The 20909-nt window shown below is 35.8% G+C and overlaps 1 protein-coding gene and 1 long non-coding RNA gene across 8 annotated transcripts in view; one reads left to right on the plus strand and one right to left on the minus strand.

The window, feature by feature from the left end:
- KCNRG (potassium channel regulator) overlaps positions 1-20909 on the plus strand; it is a 105164-nt gene that overhangs the window by 9445 nt on the left and 74810 nt on the right. The gene's annotated exons all lie outside the window — the stretch shown is intronic.
- Positions 6055-19098, minus strand: LOC113902256. The gene is made up of 5 exons (XR_003513732.1): positions 14464-19098; positions 13650-13863; positions 11223-11422; positions 9146-9212; positions 6055-8603 (listed from the first exon to the last, which is right to left on the minus strand). It is a non-coding gene; the product is annotated as an uncharacterized LOC113902256 (long non-coding RNA).

Here is a 20909-nt window from a genome sequence, read left to right on the forward strand (position 1 = left end):
GAGGGTCTCCTGTGGAGGTGTGGGTTGGCAGTGGCTCACCACAGGGACTGGGGCACTGGCAGCAGCAGTCCTTGGAAGTGCTGCCCCTGGCCTGAGCCCTCTTGGAGGTCACCATTAACTCTACAATAGAGCCTGTAGACTCCAGGGCTGGGTCTCCTCAGACTAAACAACTAATAGGGAGGGAGCACAGACCCAGCAGACAATCAGATTACAGTTTTACTGAGCACACCCTGCCCACCAGAGCAAGACCTAGTTTTTCCCACTGCTAGTCCCTCCCATCAGGAAGCTTACACAAGCCTGTTAGCCTAATCCTCTGGAGGTCAGACAAAAGAAGTAGGAAGAACTATAATCCTGCAGCCAGCCAAAACAAAAATCATATCACAGAGGGTTAATCAAAATGAAAAGGCAGAGGGTTATGTCCCAGATGAAGACACAAGATAAAACCCCAGAAAAACAACTAAATGAAGTAGAGATAGACAACCTTCCAGAAAAAGAATTCAGAATGATGATGGTGAAGATGATCCAGGATCTCAAAAATAGAATGGAGAAGATGCAAGAATGTTTACCAAAGACCTGCTGCTGCTAAGTCGCTTCAGTTGTGTCTGACTCTGTGTGACCCCATAGATAGCAGCCCACCAGGCTCCCCCGTCCATGGGATTCTCCAGGCAAGAACACTGGAGTGGGTTGCCATTTCCTTCTCCATTACCAAAGACCTAGAGGAACTTTTTTAGTTCGTAGAGGAACTAAAAAACAAACAGAGATGAACAATATACTAGAAGGAATCAAGAGCAGAATAACTGAGGCAGCACAACAGACAAGTGACCTGGAAGACAGAATGGTGGAAATCACTGCCGCAAAACAGAATATAGAAAACAGAATGAAAAAAAACTGAAGACAGTCTAACAGTCCTCTGGGACCACATAAAATGTACCAACATTCACACTGTAGGAGTCCCAGAAATAGAAGAGAGAGAGAAAGGACTTGATAAAATATTTGAAGAAATAATAGCTGAAAATGTCCCTAACATGGGAAAGGAAATAGTCAACCAAGTCCAAGAAGCACAGAGAGTCCTAGGCAGGATAAACCCAAAGAGAAACACAATGAGACACATAATAATCAAACTGAAAACAATTAAAGACTAAGATAAAATATTAAAAGCAACAAAGGAAAAATGATAATATACAAGGGAAGTTTATAAGGTTATAAGCTGATTTCTTGAAAGAAACTCTACAAGACAGAAGGAAATGGCATGATATATTTAAAGTGATGAAAAGGAAGAACCTACAACCAAGAATACTCTACCCATCAAGATTCTTATTCAGATTTGATGGAGAAATCAAAAGCTTTCCAGACATTCAAAAGTTAAGAAAATTCAGCACCACCGAACCAGCTTTACAACAAATGCTAAAGGAACTTCTGTAGGCAGGAAACACAAGAGAAGGGAAAGACCTACAAAAAATAAACATAACAATTAAGAAAATGGTAATAAAATCATCCATATATATAATTACCTTAATGTAAATGGAATAAATGTACCAACCAAAAGACACAGACTGGCTGGGTGGATGAAAACAGGTGCATGTATGCACCTTCAGTTATCACATCACTCTACTTACTCGCTAAATTGTTTGTAATTATTTTATATTGTTAGGTTTATCATGCTTCCATTATGGCTTCCAATTGCAATTATTTTAATTTTTTGTCTGGTTATTGATTGAAAACTGATAAACATCTTTTACTATTGTGATTATGTAACTATTACTCATCTTAATACCACTGTATCATGATTGGTCAACAGGAAATAGTAGAATTCTATCTCACTAAAACTACCATCTAATAGAAAAACCTGTAATCATTTTTTAAAATCCAGATGCACATTAGAATTATCTTGGAATTAAAAAAAAAAATACAAATGCCCAGGTATTGTTTTTTTTCCCCTAAAGCTCTAGATGTGATTCTAATGAGCAGCCATGTTTAAAAACAACTATATGATCTTTTATCTAGTTTGTTTCACTTTTTCTATTTCAGTGCTCCCATATAATTTAGTTCATGTTTTCTAACTTCTCCATCTCTTATTCTTTCTCAAGCCTTTATCAAGTATAGTAGAAAAGCTCTTTTGTATATATATATATAAAATATACATACATTATATAATATATATAATATACATATTTTAGAAAACTTAGGAATTTTTGCCTGGCTAAAAAGTTTATGACATACTGGTTCCAATTGTTTGAATAAGTATGAATAGAATGCTAGGTTCCTAATTTATATTCACTCAAAGGTTAGATAGTTCCATTTATTGTGGCATCTATTACTACTGCTAAAAGCCTAGAAAGCTTACTATGTTAGTGCTTTAAGAAATTTTTTTGAATGAGGCTTGAAACTTCTAATTCAATTCTGAGAATATAGAGAAATACTATGTTGTATAAAACACCCAGGAAATTAACATGTGATACAGTATTATTAACTAAAGTACAGATTTTGTTTAAATTTCACAATTTTATGCTAATGTTCATTATTTGTTTTCATTCCTTATTCAAGATTCCACATTGTATTTAGTTGCATTGAGCAGCTTCAGTTGCATGCAACAAATTCTCTTTTCATTTTTATTCTGTCACACATATTTTCCAATTTTCCTTGTTATGGCTTCTTAGATACACTCATCCTTTAAAAGTGGACATTTATTTTCCAAACACATGGAGTTATCAAAGTATCTTTGATATTAGTTACTCATTTTGCTATTAATTTCTCATTTAAATGCTTTCTTCTGTGCAATCACCTTCTGTGTTTTTTCAGTCTTTTAACTTTATTGAGGCTTTCAATGGCTAAGTCAAAGATCTCTCGGTAATTGTTACATTACACTTGAAAATATGAGGGTTATTTTCAAATATCTTTTGATATAGATTTCTAACGAGGCGGAAAGGTCCCACTGAGATTTTTTGAACTCGGATCACTAGATTCAGAGTCCAGAGTGCTCACCATTACACCATGGAACCCCCCTTGATATAGATTTCTAACATAATTCTTCAGTGGTAAGAGAACAGACTCTGTATGATTTCAATACTTTTAGACCATTAAATTTTTGTACCTTGTTTTATGTCCCTGAATATGTTCCAGTGTCTCCTGGTTTATAGTCTATGGGAACTTGAATAGAATTTGTATCCTGCTGTTGTGTGAAAATTGTATAAATCTTAATTATGTTGAATTGGTTCATAGTATTTCTCAGGTCTACTATATCCTTCTACTTTTCTGTCTGTTCATTCTATTAATTTTTGAGAGTTTGATACTGAAGCTCCAACTAAAAATCTTAATTATCTACTTAAAAGAATAATTATAACATATAGTGGAACTATATGTAACTTTGGAAAATTCTTAAAGAGATGGGACACCAGACCACTTTACCTGCCTCCTGAAAAATCTTCATGCAGGTCAAGAAGCAACAGTTAGAACTGGACATGGAACAACAGAGGCAGTTCCAAATCGGGAAAGGAGTACGTCAAGGCTGTATATTGTCACCCTGCTTATTTAACTTCTATGCAGAGTACATCATGTGAAATGCCAGGCTGGATGAAGCACAAGCTGGAATCAAGACTGCTGGGAGAAATATCAATAACCTCAGATACGCAGATGACACCACTCTTACAGCAGAAAGCAAAGAACTAAAGAGCCTCTTGATGAAAGTGAAAGAGGAGAGTGAAAAAGCTGGCTTAAAACTCAACATTCAGAAAACTGAAATCATGGCATCCAGTCCTATCACTTCATGGCAAATAGAGGGAAACAATGGAAACAGTGACAGACTTTTTCACTCAGATGGTGATTGCAGCCATGAAATTAAAAGATGCTTGCTCATTGGAAGAAAAGCTATGACCAACCTAGACAGCATATTAAAAAGCAGAGACATTACTTTACCAACAAAGGTCCATCTAGTCCAAGCTATGGTTTTTCCAGTAGTCATGTATGGATGTGAGAGTTGGACTATAAAGAAAGCTAAGCACTGAAGAACTGATGCTTTTGAACTGTGGTGTTGGAGAAGACTCTTGAGAGTCCCTTGGACTGCAAGGAGATCCAACCAGTCCATGCTAAAGGAATTCAGTCCTGAATATTCATTGGAATGACTGATGCTGAAGCTGAAACTCCAATACTTTGGCCACCTGATGCGAAGAACTAACTCATTGGAATAGACCCTGATGCTGGGAAAGATTGAAGGCAGAAGGAGATGGGGACGACAGAGGGTGAGATAGTTGGATGGCATCACCGACTCAATGGACATGAGCTTGAGCAAGCTCTGGGAGTTGGTGAAGGACAGGGAAGTCTGGCGTGCTGCAGTTCATGGGGTTGCAGAGAGTAGGACACGACTGAGCAACTGAACTGAACTGAACTGATATGTAACTTGTTCTTTTTCTAAGTCTCCTGTAAATGTGTCATACTTTCATAATTTAAACACTAAAAAAAAAAATAATAAAAAATAGAGCACCAAGTACTTTGCACATAAAAGGGTTAAAAAATGTTGAGTGGAAGTTGAGCACCATTTTAAAAAGTACAAACTCATTCATTCAAAAACATCTGTTAAACATTTGCTGGACACTAAGTTTTCAGATTTAAAACAAGGGTAAAACAAAAATCCTTATTCTTAATGAACTTATATTCAAGTGAGAAACTGTATCATCATAACAGCAAAAATCAGAAATAAACTCAGAGTTCATCAATAGACAATGGATAAATTATGGGCCACAGTGAAATACTGTGCAGCCTTTAAAATGAATGAGACAGCAATTTATAAACTAAGAAGGAAGGATTATCAAACATTTATAAGTTGAAAATCAAGGTGTAAGACAATGTATAAAGTAAAAAAATATATTTCTACTTTATGTACAGTATGTAGTTTCCATTTGTAGAAAAATATACATATATATATATATTCAGGAATTTTCAGCAAAGATATGGTCACCTGTGGAGAAAGAACTAAGTGAATGTGGTTTAAATGTAGGAGGAAGACTTACTTTTCACCAGATCAGGTAGGTCTTTTTTAAAAAGGGAAGAAAAGCCATGCCTGAAAGATTATGTGTAGATACCAGGGTTAGGGGACTGCTTTGGCATAGGATGGCCTATTATCTCATACTGATCCAAATTTTACCCTACCATCTTTCCTGTGAAATCCTTACACTTAGCAAAGGAATTACATTCCAGAAATTTCTAGTAATTATTTATAGATTTGTGTACTAAACTATAGGGAAGAAAGATCTTTTCAGAAGTCTCCTAGTAGTACCTCAAGAGGTTATGTATAATGGAAAAGAGAAAAATACTTCAAGACAAGTAATGTTAAAGTTAGCAACTGAAAATAATGACCCAAATAAGAAAAAAAAAAAAAGCCTTATGAATGAGTGTCTTGTTTTTGGTAGTATTCTTCTCTTTACCGCAGAAAAGTCAACTTAGTTGTTTTAGTCTGCCATCTTAGTTTTGGGGATATGTCTGGTCTGGTTTTCTCACTAGCATATTCTAGAGTACAATATTTCCATTCTGCTAAGTTTTGGGGAGTGTGTGATTTAACTAGCTGAGTAAAGTTGGCATGGCTATATATGTAACACTGTTTAATTTTCTATAGTGCTTTGCTGAGAAGATTATTAAAGACTGATAACTGGTTAAAAGAATAGTGAAGCAAAAATACTGTGACTACAGATTGGCAAAGAATAAGACAGGAAATGTTTAAATTGCTATTAATGTGTTCTTAGTCATTAAACTTGTAGAAACTAGCTTGAGATGAGAAATAAAATGTTCTCTTTAGCTGAAATTCCAAACTTTGGCCACTTGATGCGAAGAGTTGACTCACTGGAAAAGACTCTGATGCTGGGAGGGATTGGGGGCAGGAGGAGAAGGGGACAACAGAGGATGAGATGGCTGGATAGCATCACCGACTCGATGGACGTGAGTCTGAGTGAACTCCGGGAGTTGGTGATGGACAGGGAGGCCTGGCGTGCTGCAATTCATGGGGTCGCAACGAGTTGGACACGATTGAGCTACTGAACTGAACTGAACAGAAACATTACCCATGGAAACATGTAATATACATATATTTAATTAATTCAGTCAGAAAATATTTATTGACATTGTATGCTAAATACTCTTCCAGACGCTGAGGATACTGCAAGGAGCAAAACAAGGTCTTCCCTTCTAGAGCTTACTACAAGTACAAGTCATAACATTGACGATGGGTTTAAATTAACTTAGGCTTTTAATTAAATAGTTCCTCAAAAGACATGGGTTCACAATCCGGCGGTTTTTAGAATGAGATAAATTATCAAAATTTAAAAATTATATATTATTGACTAGGAAAAGTGTACTTTCAGAGTGGATTGAGTTTCTTATTTTAGTAAATATTTTAAAGATGATATCTGGAGCCATGTCTGTCAAGATTATCTCAGTAAGTCTCTTGTCTTCACTCCAACAAAGAGTGGGGCATGATGAGTAAGACATCAACATGCACAAAAAACTGGGTCTTGTTTTAGAAAGGGGGGCAGGCACACGGTTGGAAGCAAACAGGGATGTGTTAGATGCACCACAAATTCAAACTCTTGCCTGATTTAGGGGAAATAGAAGACTTTAACTTATTCATATGGGTATCACTTAACTTCTTGACTGAACTGATCATAAGAAAATCATAAGAAATTATAAGAAAATAATGGCAGAAGTTTGTGTTGGTCAACCAAACTGAAAACTCTGGTGATCAAATCACAGACTCGTAATCGTCCATCTCAGATACATAGGGAAGAATCATCACCAAGCATGGTTTGTCCATCTAGTTGGGCTTCCCTCATTCTCCCACTTACGTTTGTTTCAGCCTCTTTCTATCACCTAAAGTTTCGTTTCTGATAAGGCACTAAGGATTTTAGCTTATTCTTGAATCTCAACAATGTAAACTTTTAAGTGGCTGGAAGTTCTTCCTAAAAAGATTTTCTGAAAAGGAGCTCTAGTGTTGAATTTTATTCTTGAATTTAACATACAAGTCATAATTGCAAAGAATTCTGAGTTATGTTAAAGTCAAACTTAATTTGAACTGCTTCCCTAATAGCTCAGTTGGTAAAGAATCCACCCGCAATGCAGGAGACCCTGCTTCGATTCCTGGGTTGGGAAGATCCACTGGAGAAGGGGTAAGCTACCCACTCCAGTATTCTTGGGCTTCCCTTGTGGCTCAGTTGGTAAAGAATCTGCCTGCAATGTGGGAGACTTGGGTTCAATCCCTGGGTTGGGAAGATCCCTTGGAGAAGGGATACGCTACCCACTCTAGTATTCTGGCCTGGAGAATTCTATGGACTGTAAAGTCCATGGCATCACAAAGAGTTGGACATGACTGAGTGACTTTCACTTCAAAATATACCTGAAATCAGGAGTCTGAAGTAATATAAGTGGTCAAGGGAAAGCAGTTTGAGAAATATATGACTTAGGGAATTGTAAGCTGTTTCTAATTTGTCTTGTATGCTGTTTATATCTAACAAATATCAGCTCAGTTATATACATCTTTGTATTGGTTTTCTATCATGAACAACAGAAATGGTCACATTACCAGAGACCTTGGTGAAATAATAAAAGACTTGCTAAGACTTTTAAATATCCCATATTCTACTGTTATTTTTCTTCTGTGTTGGGGAAGTTTACTCTGTAACAGCACATTAAGCAATGCAGAAGGCAGTAAGAGGAAATTTTTAAAAGGAAATTTGGGAAATTTTATTACCTTCCTGGAGCTATTGAACCCATGGAAAACACCAGTGTAACATCAAACTTAGTGTTTTAAGCAAAAGTTTAAGAAGTAAAGAGATGAGATGAAAATATATTACTATAAGTTACTTAATTTCTGGAATATCAACAATATCATAAAAACATAATTGCTCACCAGCTCTGTCCCTGAACTACACTTTTTGAATTGTTAGGTCTTCTATTGGATCTATTAGAGATAAAAAGTTTTGTACAAATTTCACCAAAAGACTCATCATCTCAAAATTATTAAGCTTAGAAAATGCCTTAATATTTATCTAAGCAATGAGGTCAATCCAACCCCTCAAATATTTTAATAGATAAAAAGCTAACCCCTTACATGGTGAATGGGAAATGAGTATTAAGCATGACACACAATAAATAAGCAACAAAATACAGCAGAATAAATAGGACTTAATTCCCCAAACTGAAATATGCCTAAGACTTAATCACAGAGTTTTCTGTACCTTCAGGTTTCACACCAACACCTCAAATCCAGAAATCATTGTTTTAAAGTGGCTTTTTTTTACTCTGCCAGTTGAGTAAAACACACCAACTACCAAGTGTTTGTATTTCATGTTACTTTTCTCATTTCACACTCTGGTAAGAATGTGAGTATCTTTGGGTTCCCAAGTTGGAAGCCAAATAGGAGAGGTTTATCTTACCCTTCTTGTAAAAACGCCCCAAGAAAGTCTGGTTGCAATGTCTGCAGTTCCATGAATTCTTTTAAGATGAGGACTGGGATTGTGCTTCATACTGGTCTTTATATTCCCCCACAGTGCCAAACAGTGGAGGTGAATATACAGTGGAGGTGATGGATAGATTCAGGGGATTAGATCCAGTGAACAGAGTCCCTGAAGAACAATGGACAGAGGTTTGTAATACTGTACAGGAGGCATCTAACAAAAGTCCATGGGGTTGCAAAGACTTGTACACGACTTGGCAACTGAACAGCAGTGATAGACATCTAACACTCTTACTGAACTCAAGTGAAAAATTTGGAACACTATAGTCTCAGTAAACATTCACTTGGAAAAACAAGAATTACAGTAGATTCAAAGACAAGTGATATTTTACATGAAGAGTCTGAATGAGTTGATTCAAGTTAAAGACTACAGAAAGAAACCCATGGTATTTGTCTATGAGAAGTTTATATGGGTAACCACACAAAAATCGAGATGTATATAGATATATATAGATGTATATAGAAATACTAAGTAGTTGAAAGTTATGCAAAATTATGCATTTAAAATAGCCAAGCCAAACTAGGATATACCATAATATGCTAATGAAAGTGTAATGCTACAAGAATGCTTAGTAATTAAATAAATATTAAAGGAATACAAGTTCAGAATGAATGTTACATGACTACAGTCAATATTAAATCTTGACTTACCTCCATAATTTAGAAGTCATGAAAAGATAGTAGAAGTCATCAGACCTGGCATGTAAGTCAGATGTAACTAGGATGGAAACATAGAAACAAATGTTCCCAGTTCTGGATAACTTGACTTGAAGACATAGGTTCATTGAATTTGGATTAATCAAATGGTTCAAAGATTTAGGTAAAAGGGTCTAAAAGATTCTAGTATATTCAGAAGACATATTACTGAGTTTTTAAAAGGCTATTTTGGAAGCACATGTTAATACTTTAGGTTTCCTTACATATCATTAAAGTAGAATATATTAGAAATTTAAAATGTAGAGTAATATATTTCTGTCTCATGATGGGCATGTAATTACTTGGGAAACCAATCAAGACACTTTGACTTTCTAAATAGGAATCCTATAAAGCAAGGTCTAACTTCTAGAAAACCAGATTACTACTTTCAGTTAATTAAAAAAATTTTTTTGCTTGGTCACTTTTTAAATTTCTGGGTACAATTTAAGCAGTATTGAATCTCTATTTGATTATTTTGGCTAACGCTTTTCTTCAGAAGCAAACCCAATTTAGGGTGAAAGGAGAAAATGTTTTCGACCTCTTAGCTTAATCTCCTCTTAACTGTTTTTCTCCATCAAAAACAAGTATTTAAATAAGGAATCTCAATTATCTAAACCTATTTTGACCATCTTCTGGAATTTCTTGTTATATCTCTTTTGAAATGCCACAGTTGCTGTCTTGGAAAACTCGTCTTCCTGGTTTTCAAATTTCTGTTTATTATTACAATTCTTCAGCCAGAATGCCAGGCCTTTGTGCTGCACTGTTTCTTGAAATTGGAGACCAGCACATTTCCCACAATTTAATTACATGCTTTTCCATTTGAGAAATTAAAGTTATGTCAATTTTACAGTTTTAACTGACTGAATTGTTTACACTTTAAGCTCTCAATTTCATTCCTTCAGTGTAACAGTGGGAAAGATTTTGTTTAGTAAATAGAAGCAAAGGGAAGGTTCAAGAATATGAACACATTTTAGTTATTGACTTTCATAACTGATACAAGTGTAGGAATTTTCCTAAAGGCAGAAGCTTGAGATATGACACTCGAAGAAAAAAAAGGTTTTAATTTCATTTTGGAAATGTTTATTTAAGACTACATACCCAAATATTTTTTTTACATAAATGTAGGTGTTTATGTATTTCTTTTTAAAAGAAAGGGATATATTGTCTTTAATAAAGATCTTTAGTTAGCTTGTCTACCCGTATCAGCTTTGAATGGGTAACTGACACTGCCTCTCCAGCCAGACTTTTACACAGAATTCTAGTTCTGTATATTCAGTGACTTTTAATCAAAGCAATTCCAAAAGAATGCCTGGATATCATTTTAAATTCAATATTACAAAAATGGGACTCAACGTCTTTCCTTCTCAAATTAATTTTTCTTAACTCTCTTCTTTCAGTGATACTATCGTTGTCTTCCAGGACAGAAAACGTTACTTTTGACACCCACTTTTATTCAACTCATTACGATGTTGTGCAATTTTTTTCTTTTGAAATATCTTAAATTTATTCTCTTATCTCCATTTTCATTGTCAGTATTCTGTTCAGGTTTTCTTCACTCCTAGATCACCACAGTAGTCACATGCCCAGTTTTGTTGCCAACAGACTTTCTTAGAATCCTTCTGTATACAGTAGAGCTGGATTTAATTTCTAAAAATTCCATTATTTTATGTTTTTATTATTTTGGTTTCAAGAGGCCATAACATCTCCCTATTCCTTGCTCTATCAAGACTAAAGTCCCCTAATTTGCCTAATATCTAGGCCAAGGCCCAATGACTTAGTTCTAACCTAGTTATCTAAATTCATGTGACCTTTGCCTTGGGTCTTAAGGCAAAGGTCCCAAGTTACTTTTGGGGGAATACTGCATTCTATTTTGGCTTAGGATCTTACCCACAAACCAGAAAAGTCCAGTACTTGACAACTCAAAGCATCTTAATTTACAAGCGTACAGGCCACAAATTACAAAATGAAGACATTTTTTACTGAGTCAGCAGAGACATCTGTCTAATGCCCCTGCAATTCCCTAGTTACTTACAGTTTTGAACTGAGGAGATCATCACATGTGGCCTTTATTGCCTTTTACTAGAACGAGCTGTTGTCTGGCACTTTGCTCTGTATGGACAATGTCTGTTTTCTGCTTCTGGTCTCAGTCCTTTCTCCACATGGTCTAGGTACACAAGATACGATTTTTTTTTTTTTTTTTGATGGGGGCAGTGGTGATGTCAAAATAAGTGCCTAGAAAACAGGTCATAATGCAAATCAGTATAAAGGGGAAACTGCTTCACCATGGGAATCATTATTTAATTGCTGGTTGAATTCCTGACTGCTGGCTAAATATGTCTGGTAAATATGTCAACCTCCCTCAAAGCCAAATCAAACCCAAAAGCAACATTAGACTTTTCAAAAAAAATGTAATTTATATCTAGGTTTTGGAAATCAGACAAAAATGTCCTATAGGTTTTATATAAAAGCTCTAAGGGTACATAAAAATAAATCCTTATCACATTATAACTTAAATGTCCTAGCAGAAAACAAACAAGTTCCATATTTGATCCACAATTTTTTCTTTTATTTCTGAAAGCTTTTTTCAAGTGACTTGGATAGTCTTTTATAAAATTGTCCAAGAAAGTTTATAAGAAAACCCATTTCAGTCAATAAAGTAGCTCTAGTAAGCAGAGGGATTCAGAAGCATACCATTAACTCTAATCACTTTAAAGCATTGTAGCAGATGTTCAATAGTTATTTTTGTGATTATAGTAATGCTGGCTCTCGGAATTTTTTTTTCTGAGAAGTATCTTTTAACGTAAGGACTTTTCATTCTACTTGCATCTCCCGTCTCCTCAGGGTGTGCACGTGTGCTTAGTGGCTCAGTTTTGTGTCCTACTCTTTTAAGGCCCCACGGACTGTAGTTCGCCAGGCTTCTCTGTCCATGGGATTTCCCAGGCAAGAATACTGGAGTGGGTTGCCATTTCCGTCTCCAGGGGGTCTTCCTGACCCAGGGATCAAACTCGCATCTCATGCATTACAGGAGGATTCTTTACTGCTGAGCCACTGGGAGAGCCTCATCTCCTCAGTGAAGTGAAAGCCGCTCAGTCGTGTCTGACTCTTTGCAACCCCATGGACTAGTCCCTGGAATTCTCCAGGCCAGAATACTGGAGTGGGTAGCTGTTCCCTTCTTCAGGGGATCTTCCCAACCCAGGGATGGAACCCAGGTCTCCTGCATTGCAGGAGGATTCTTTACCAGCTGAGCCACCAGGGAAGTCCATCTCCTCAGAGACAACAAATAAAAGCCAATAGGATACGGTTAAATTATACTTTCTTGGAAAGTTTTAGATGATCAGCTAGATCACTAATAGCCTCAAAGTTTCATAGGCTTTCCAACTATTCATTCCCCTATGCATAGGTTTCTGGCTTTAAAATTTTAAAAGGAAATTTCTTCAAGGTAGTTAATTAATGCTTGAATGTTAATAGGCAGCATAGAACAGAGGAGCTCTGATATGTGAAACAATTAAAGATGGAGAACTTCTAAATTACCAGGTAAGAGCCTGGGCATTTTTATATTTATGTAGCTGGTATTCAGCCTTTCCAGAACATACTGTCTCCAAATTACTACTGATTTTCAGCAATCAATTGGCATTTATCAAGCATCTTGCAGAGTATATAATGAAAAATAAAATAGATGGACCGTCCCATGATCAGATTTCATTAGAATCACTTCTTAGGCATTTTAACTGGGTTAGGATGTTACCTGGGAGAGGTGCCAAATAAACTAATCTGTGCTAATGTGCTTAAAAAAAAATAAAACCCTCTACCCATAAAGAAGGATGTATTAATTGTTCTAGGGCAGGTATAGGAGCAAAAAAGAGAGAAACAATATTTCTGTATGAGGAGAAAAGTGAACTGGGAAAATTTCATGCAGGGGCTAGATACCCTAAAAATATTTAGATAGCGAAAGATGAGGGAAAGCACATCCTAAGAGTAAATAATTTGAGCTAAGGGTGGATGAAAATTAGAGGTTTGGAAAAGGAGTAATGTTTTTATTTGGCTTAACAACAGTACTACAGTATTAACTCATAATCATTTCTGTAGTGGTAAGGTCAATCTCAACTGGGCAAAAAGTATCCCTGACAGTAGGCTTTTGGCCATGCAACCTCTTCCTCTCAAGATTTCTCATTTGATTTGCTGAGTTAAAGGCCTAGACTGCCCAATGTTTAGGGTAATCCGATCTAACTTAAGCCTAGGCTTCCTTCTAATATTTCTTACAACTCATGTTTTATTTTCCTTCAGATCACATTTTTATTTTTCAAGAGACTGCAGGCAATCTGAGTACTCTCTTTTTCTTCAATTAGAAATTAGGGCACATTATGCAGAGGAAGGAAAACAATCTCAAACATGTACACTTATTTCCCTACCATCTCCCCAAGAACCAATCTGTTTTAAAACTGCAACTACTCTTCCTTACCTGATCATGACTTTCTTCATGTTTTCTGCACTAAGTCTCCAATTCTTTCATTTCATTGAGTTAATCCTATCTATTTTTCAATAGATAGGAGCTTATTTTCCACCTCCTCTAAGAAGTCTTTTCCGTTGTCTAGATCCACATTTTCTTTGAGGTTCTACTGCGCACTTCAAGTTCGTAAGACAGACTTTACACTCCACTCTTCTCTAGTTGTTTCCTGTAAGTCAGTACAATATTACCAGCTAGGCTAAAAGTTCTTTGCAGACAGTGACCATCTTTTTTAGACTATTGTGAAGTACTGGGCATAGAATAGGTCTTTAATAATAAAAGATCATCTCACTTGAAAAATGTAAACAGAAAACTTTTAAGGCATTTTAAGAATTATTTTAATAGCTTTTTGATGGGATGAAATTATATTCACTCTTATTTATAGACCTCACGGAGAAGGCAATGGCAGACCACTCCAGTACTCTTGCCTGCAAAATCCCATGGACGGAGGAGCCTGGTAGGCTGCAGTCCATGGGGTCGCTGAGTTGAGCACCTGAGTGACTTCATTTTCACTTTTTACTTTCCTGCACTGGAGAAGGAAATGGCAACCCACGCCAGTGTTCTTGCCTGGAGAATCCCAAGGACGGGGGAGCCTGGTGGGCTGCTGTCTATGGGGTCGCAGAGTCGGACACGACTGAAGCGACTTAACAGCAGCAGCAGCATAGACCTCAAATTATCACCATGTCAGATTTTTACACTATTCAAAAATAGATTTGCATATGAATAAAACTGTCCTGCTCTACTTTGGTAAGGTATATAACATACATACACATGTTATGTACATAACCATGATCAAAACCAGTCGCCATTCTTGGGATTTCCCTGGTGGTCCAGTGCTTTTGACTCTGCGCTTCCACTGCAGGCGGCACGGGTTCGATCCATGGGTTCCCTGATTGGGGAAATAAGATCCTTCATGCCACACAGCCCAGAACAAAACAAAACATAGCAGCCATTCTTGATAATCCAATTCCTTCTGATACAATTTCTTGCAATAGGAGATTTACAAGTATTAATACTTGGTTGTGGCCTTGCTTACAGCCAATAGATTAAATCGAAAGGTTTGAAATTTGAATCCTTTAGACTGTACACATTTCAAGTGTGTTGTCAAATTACAAATACAATGTAATTTTTAGTTTGAAATAAAGTGAAATTTTGCTTAAAGGAAACTGGAATTCTTCAAATTGAATCCACCTGAATTTGTCTCTTGAACTCTACTTCAAGAAAAAAGTCAACTTTAAGAAAAATTATAACCAAACACCCTTTGGACATTATGGCTTAAAACACATTAAATACTACTCTTGAAACTTCTATACCTATTATATTTTATATGACTTGATCCTTACATAAAATTTAACATTCAGCATATTGCTTAAGACAAAATATACTGAAATTTTATAATTTTTATTACTGCTTTACAAAATATTCAAACAAGGTTTAAGGTCATTGTAAACGCCAGTTGAATAAATATCCAGTACTTTCATATTGTCCCATTAATTCAATTAAATGCTATATCTGATAAACATTAAAATTTTTTCTTATTTTTTAAAAATAAGAATGAGTGTGTGCCTCTCCTTCTCCAAGTTTCCATGGAGCTGTTTTTCTTTCTGTTGGCTATGTTTCATATAGTCAAGGATACAATCTGACAAAAGTGTGGGGGAAAAAATCTAAAATTTTTTCTAGAATGGAAAAGGTAAATATATAATATCCAAAATTCTAAGGTGATAACTGAGGTTTCTACCTAAGTCTGCAAGATTAATGAGTAACATGTCAGTGTACAGAATTATTTATAAAATAAATACATTGTAGACTGACTCTGTCCTAGGATTATAAAAATTTAGGACAAGACAGACCTTTTACTTAAAATTTACAGTGAGACTTGAAGAGAGCAATTTACTTAAGGTCACACAACTTTAAGCCAAGCCAATTTTTAAGTATTTGAATATGACCACATTTAACTTCTCTAGGATAGGACAGTTTAAGCTTCTGTTTACATTGTCATTCCCCTGGCAAAATAACCAAGCGATACTAAACACTTCTTTAGGACAACATTCACAAATAGGAACTTTATTATACTAAATTATAACTTTTTGTTCTGCTTCATTTCATGATCTTCAAATCAGTGGGAAAACTTATGTTTCTCCTACATGCTTAATTATCATCTAAATCAAATTCATTTTGATGATACTGAAGAGACTAGTATCAGAGGCAAATGCCTCTGAACAAAATAACTTGAATGAATAAATAGCGCTACATACATTACTGAATGAGATTCAAGTGATAGAAGTTTCATTGTTTGAGACTTAAAAATGAGGACAAAATGAGAGAAAATAACTTACAGATTCTCATGTCTAGAATCATCAAATTAATCTAATGGACATTTTCACCCCTAACTTATTTCTTGATTTTCTACATTATTCTTAATTCTTTTTTTTTTTTATTCTTAATTCTTATAGGAATCCTAATCCTGAATTATTTCTTTTTAGAAAGACAGATTATTGCAATTTCTTTTCCTTAGGAGCCAGTAACAGAACCAAACACATAGTCTAAAAAGATTTACTCTAGAAAAATTTTGTTTCTAGAAGTTTCATATTTTCAACTATGAGAAATTAAATACAAAACTACTGAATATTAAAAGTAAACATTTCGAAAACAGAGGTTGTAAAGTTGTAAGACTGTTGATAACAGAATTCTAAAAATTCTGACTTACCACCATGTTAAACAAATCAGATTGATTCAATATTAATTTAAATGTTTATGGGAAATCTACTCCATGTCAGGTATGTTTTCAGTTTAATTTTAAAGTTCTTATATGCATAAGGAAATTGTTACTTGAAATTCATCAGATATCACAAATAATAAAATTACACATTTCTACACATGAACAAATGAAAACTACAAAAATTTAAAATAGCAGTTTCATATAAAAAGGTTATCATACTAAGACAGGAAATGAAACAAGATGAAAAGTAAACTTTGCCAAAATAAGGAATTTTCATACTAGCTTGAAGACAAGGTTATATGCTGATTTCATCATTCCCATGCTTCCTTTCGCAGGTCTCTGGATAAATCCCATTGAGCAGTTATCTATTTAAAGGTAACTGACGGTTGCCATGTGTTGTATTTAGAATCTTGATGTCAAAATCCTAAACTAATGCAACAGTATCTTAGGCTTTTTCCTTATTTAAAAATGAGGGTATTATTGGCAGTGAGCAATTAATTTTAGAAAAATCTTAAAAATAAATCTCAGAGTGCAGACCTATCAGGAATATTATCGATGAACAGGTCTGTTAATTATAAAACACCCAAATATTTGGTAGGTCATGCCTCGTTTGGAAGGCATTTTAACCATGAAGAGTGAGAGACCATTATGCAAAATCAATCTGAGAGCAAGCAGAGTATTATAAGGCTAGAACTTCAGTTAATTTGGGAATATATTTGGGTCCTCCAAATGAAAGTAGAGTCCAGAAGTCAGATGATTTCCCAATTCAGGGTCAAGCAGCTGAATGCCATGAATTTAGGCAGGCAGCATTTAGAGGCTGAGTACTGTGTGTTCAGGAAGCTGGTTAAAGTTAGAGTCTGGGAGATCAGCAAGAAAAGAACACGAAGACAGTGCTAGGAAAAAAGGTCACACCCTATGACCTCAGTGGCAAAGATGAAAGTGAAAACTGTTTCTTGATGAGAAACAGAGACAGTCATAAATAGTTGTTATGGTTGAATTCTTACATACAAGCTAATATAACTTCATTGGTGTAAGCAAGGTTGATTTGGATTTGGCTGTCTTAAGCAATGGAGCGTAGGGTCAGTCAGGTGAATGATAAAGTGGGGAAAATAGCCATCAAATAATTTTAATACTTTTAAAATTACTTAATATTTTATAAAACCCCAAATCTTGAGATGGAAACAGAGCTAACTGGAATTCCTGACCTCCATAATGCTTTAACACTTCAGGAAGAATATCTCAGAAGCCACTTCAACCTACCACACAGTTTTCCTAAGACTTACATCAGGTATACTGTCAAAGTTTATTACCTAGAAGACAAAACACACTCTGTGAAATTCTTTATGCCTTAACTAATGCATCATCTCAGTAAGAGATAAAGAGCCTTCACAGACTTACTTTATGTATAAAATATAAAACTTATTAGCTGGGAAGAACTATTTCATGTTTCTCATTTCTCTTTCTCTGTGATCCTTCAATGAAACTGTGATACTGGTGATCTGGAAATACATTTGATCTAATTGATCTTAGGAAAATTCTACTGAAAGGATCTAACTTCTGGCTATCTAACAAGCCAGTTGTTTTGAGTAGTCATCCTAATATTGGTATCAATGCATTATTGCTATCAATGCATTCAACAATTATGAAGGGAATTAACATGATATTGAGTGCTCCATGAGATTATGGGCTCACTAAATGGGCTAAGATAGTCTGGGCTCAAGCCTATTAGGCTTATAGGCTAATCAGAGAAATAAGGGAAATAATCACAATATGATGTAACATAAGCAATAATGAAATGGCTATAGGGATGACAATAGAAAAGGGAGTTGTTAATTTTGTGTGTGTGTATGTGAAGAGGGTGGAAGGAGGTCGCCCTTCAGAGACAATACCCCAGAGTATTTCCGAAGGCTCAGTGAGAACCTGTGATACTGCCTAGAATTGCTCTATAGGACAGAATGAAGTTAATGATGATAAAGCCGGCCAGAAGCCCTTTAAATTGACATGAAATACAAAGAAAATGGTATGTTTCACAGCTTAGGGTAATCTGCAAAATAAGTTTACAATTTAAATGTATGATTTTTCTGCAGCCTTCTAGTTACAAAAGTTCTATTTTCTCTTAGATTTTGATTAGCTTCTCAAGAGACACATGAAGTGAGATAACAATGCTGTTTGATGCTAGGATGCCTTAATAGCAGTACAACCAAATATGACCTATAGATTTGCAGACTTGCTGTGGACAGTTAGGTGGGGCAGTTTTCTCAGAGCTGGACACTGCTATTAAGGGCTGACACACAAAAACCCAGGTCCAGGGTTACCAGAACACCACTCTCAGAGAATGTGTCCTTGCAGTGTGATAGTAGCAGTATCATGGAGTACTTTAGAAGTTAATTTGTGCTTAGTATAGTACTTCCACATACAAATCTATCTTAACATTCTTCAGAAAGTGTAACTGTCATTTTGAGCCTTTTAGGGCTTAACTTCCACTTTGTCTCCTCTATCTCTTGTTAACTATAGGACAGAGGTTGTAGTTCATTAAGTATGAGCTCTGCAATCAAACTGAACTTCAATTCTGACTCCCCCTTTAACTAGTTCTGTGACAGTAGGCAATCTACTTGGAGAAGGCAGTGGGACCCCACTCCAGTACTCTTGCCTGGCAAATCCCATGGACAGAGCCTGGTAGGCTGCAGTCCATGGGGTTGCTAGGAGTTGTACACAACTGAGCAACTTCACTTTCCCTTTTCACTTTCATGCATTGGAGAAGGAAATGGCAACCCACTCGTGTTCTTGCCTGGAGAATCCCAGGGACGGTGGGGCCTGGTGGGCTGCCATCTATGGGGTTGCACAAAGTCGGACATGACTGAAGCGACTTAGCAGCAGCAGGCAATCTATTTCCCTGTGACTCAGCTTCCTTACAGCATGGGAGAAACAATATATCTCCTCCATTAGGTGGTGTATGAGAATTGAAAGGATTTTTAAATGTAAAAGTTTCTGGCAAAGGATAAAAACAATGTGTCAGTAATTTCTGTCACTATTAGCACCTAAAGCTTGAGTGGTTTCCATATGCAGTTAAAAAGAAATCATATCTACAACCCAAGGGGATAGATATTTCAATGTTTTGATTTGATTTGGATTACTTTTACTAAAATAACCACTCAAGATAAAAATTTACTGGCCTATTTCCCAGAGGGACAAATAAGCATTAACAAGTGTGCACGGGCTGATGTTACTTATTGTATTAACTCTCTATGAAGAATCTCTCTATAAATTTGGAAGAGAACCATAGTAGTCTGAAAGCTAATTGAATTGTAAAAACTAAGAAGCCAGCATTAAAAGATGTTGTAAAAATCATCTCAGCCAATTCATAGCACTATTTACTCAAGCCTCAACTATGATGTGGGCTCAAAAGACTAGCAACTATACTACAGAATTGTTTCCTGTATGTTTGATGACAGATGACAACTGAATCCAGTGCCGATTTCAGAGTGAGACTGATCTTCCTAGGAACACTCCACTTAATAACTGAGCACCTATGTGTCTGGTAAGGCAGTAAAATCTCCAGTTTAAGCTACATATAAAGAATTCCAAAAGCAGTGATTCTAAGCCCAAGTTATGGCTCTGCAGTCTTATGAAAAATCCAAGCACTCTAGAAAATAAACATCAAAGAATGTTCCATTGACACTATGAGTTAACTGCCCTCTCAAAACTGTGATTTAAGAATTTCTCTAGAATTGGCCCCTTCTTGTTTATCCAACGTCTTCAACTTTATTCTCCTTTGAAGTTTTAAGAGGAAAATGAAAACTTAATGATCCAGTTCTATATTGGATTTATTCAACAGCCTTGATAAAGTATTTCTTGAAAACAAATGCCAACTTGTTTTTAGTATTTAAAATTTATATTCCAACTTTAGTAGCTCATTGTTAACATTTTCATAGTTTTAAGACAAGTGAGACACATTTCTCTAAACCTTGATCTTCAACTTTTCTTATATACTCAGTTAAGATAACGGTTTTCAGTAAAAACTGTCCTAAAAAGAATCCAGAAATTTCCCTAGGGTCCTTTAGTCAAAGATAGTCAGCACATGTGCTCTTAAAGGCACGTTTGTTCAAGCTGATGTACTGATTTTCTTCATCTCAAATGTTATGTTGAAATCCTACTCCTCCCTCCAATTTCATCCCTCTTGGGGTCTCTGGTAAAGCAGTCCATTTCCATAATGTACACTTCAATAGTTGGTAGAAAATCCTTACTTAGGAGCTTACATTTGCACCCCCTTGAAACTCCATCTCCTCAGTTTTGCCCTTCTGTATTTTGCAATACAGAATAAAAAGGTCTCAATATTGTTCTTCTTCAAGCAAGCTTCTCAATACCTTCAAAAACCCCTTAGGACATTTGCTACCTCTGCATGAGGCCTACGCAAGCCACACGCACCAAGACTTTAAATCAACAGTGGTTTGGGGGAACAAATGTTTATTAGCATATAGCAATAAATTATAAGCCTA

Source organism: Bos indicus x Bos taurus, chromosome 12, assembly GCF_003369695.1.
Source record: "Bos indicus x Bos taurus breed Angus x Brahman F1 hybrid chromosome 12, Bos_hybrid_MaternalHap_v2.0, whole genome shotgun sequence".
NCBI lineage: Eukaryota > Metazoa > Chordata > Mammalia > Artiodactyla > Bovidae > Bos > Bos indicus x Bos taurus.